We start from the raw sequence: 2,097 nt of genomic DNA on the forward strand, positions 1-2,097 counted from the left end.
CCTCAGACCAAACCTCAGCTGGGAAGTGGGAGGGAGCCGCAGAGGGTGCCGTCCCTGATGGCCAGTGCGGTCCCCACGGCACCCACTCTCAGGGCTGGTCACCCGGTCAAGGATGCAACAGAGGGGGTTGCGGGCGGTGTCCTCAGGAAACGGACTCAAAACCAGCGGCCTCTGCGGAGGAGGCAGGGAGAATGATATGCCCGTGCCCACCGGGAGTCCCAGCGAGGGGACACTGCCCGTTCCACACTGAGGGGCAGGCAAGAGAAAGTGACGACGCCTCAGCGGGGGCAGGTGAACTCCTGGACATGGGCAGGAGGACAGTGACCTGCACCTCAGGTCAGCCCTGTGGGCACAATCAGGAGAAGCAGATCTTGCAGAGACCAAGGGCAAAGCTCTGGGCCTCCTGCTGCAGGAGGGCGTCCCCCGAGGTCACATCACCAACTGACCTCAGGGCTGGCCTTGAGTGACTGGAGTCTTCTCAGCCTCCGTGAGTCCTCAGTGTCCTTCTGCCCAGTCTCGGTGTTCCAGGGGCCCTGCCCACAGGTGCAGCACATGGCACAGCGGCTTGGCTGGGCACCAGCCCTGGGTTGATGTGCCAGTTGTACCCAGCCTGGCATGAGCCACAGGAGAGTAGACACATGGCACTCCTTGTCATCATGGAGGCTGCAAGCCCAGATGCAGCTGCTGGACCCACGTCTCAGCTCAGCAGTGAGGTGCCTGCATCCCTGCCCAGATACCCTGAAGTGCTCAGGGTAGGCAGCTTCAGGCCCACCAGAGCCGGCTCTGGCTGCGCCTCCCCTGAGCAAACAGCCCAAAAGCCTTCCCGGAGCGCAGGGCAGTTTGCGTCTGGGCAGGGGCCGGGGTTTCACTTCAGAACAAGTCGCCAGGATCGTCAATGAACCACACGGGCAGCGCCCTCCAGAACTGACAGGGCTGAGCTCTCACCAGCTGCACACAGGTCTGGAACCCCTGAGCTCTGAACACGGAGCATATCCAATGGGAGCTTCTCCGACAACAACAAACAGCTAGCACTGGAAACCATCCATCAGGCTTGATGGCGGGACCATGAGAGGATATAAGCCGTGCAGGAGCCAGCCCAGATGGATTAATTGTCTTCAGAAGAGAATGCATGTGGTGGCCTCAGAAGAGAAGCATGAGCTGATGGCTGCACACCCTCCCCAGACAGAGTTGTCACGGCTTCAGGACCTCCATAGACTTGGAGACCCCCAGACACCTCCGCAGAGGCCCCGCTGCTGCACCTGCCTCAGGTCCTGCCTCTGGCATCTCCTGCAAAGAGCACTTGGGCCTCAGCCCGGTCTCTGCGGCTGTTTGAAGGTGGTGGGCATCAACACCCCAAGAGCTGGAACAGTGGTGTCGCTGGCACCACCCGCGGGGCTGGGTGCTCACCTGCCTGCTCCCTGGGGGCTGGCGTCTGTGTCTGGCCTCCTTGAGAATTCTCCATGGCCCAGCCATGGCTGGCCCGGCAGCTGGTGCTGTCCAGCCTGGTCTGCGGACGATTGCTGTGGGCTCTGCCTGCGCGGGCTACCTCCCCGGGACTTGGGGATTTGTTCTCAGTCCCTGGGTTCCCCAGTGCTGACCCCTCCCTGTCCTCTGTCCATGCCCATGGACCCCTGGGTGTTGCCAGCCACAGCCCATGGGCCCACATGACGGGGTGTCCCCTGTGTCCCTGAGGTGCAGGACACCAGGGCCCCATCTGGACCGGGGCCAGTGGACCCGCATCCCTGGCAGGGCCATGCACTAGCTGGAACAGAGTAGCGGGGGCATCCGCTTCATTGATAGGCCAGTGGGGGCGAGGCCCTCCCCTCATTGTGTGCAAGAAACTCCAGAATCACCGTCAGTTTCTGGGGCTGCAGCTTCTGGGACTGCTCGTCAGGGTGCATCCCTCACGCTGGCTATGGCTCCGCCTTCCCTCCTGCATGTGCAGGGGAGGGTTCCAGCTTGCCCACCAAGAGCTCGTTTGTTGTCTGTGACCCTGACCTGGGGGGCTGTAAGGACTCGGGGAGACCACACCGGGAAAGGGCCCCCCACTCTGCGGTGTCATAGCCCGAGGCACACCCACCGCGAGGATATGCCGGA

Source organism: Talpa occidentalis, unplaced genomic scaffold, assembly GCF_014898055.3.
Source record: "Talpa occidentalis isolate TD23 unplaced genomic scaffold, MPIMG_talOcc4v2.1 talOcc4.18, whole genome shotgun sequence".
Classification (NCBI taxonomy): Eukaryota; Metazoa; Chordata; class Mammalia; order Eulipotyphla; family Talpidae; genus Talpa; species Talpa occidentalis.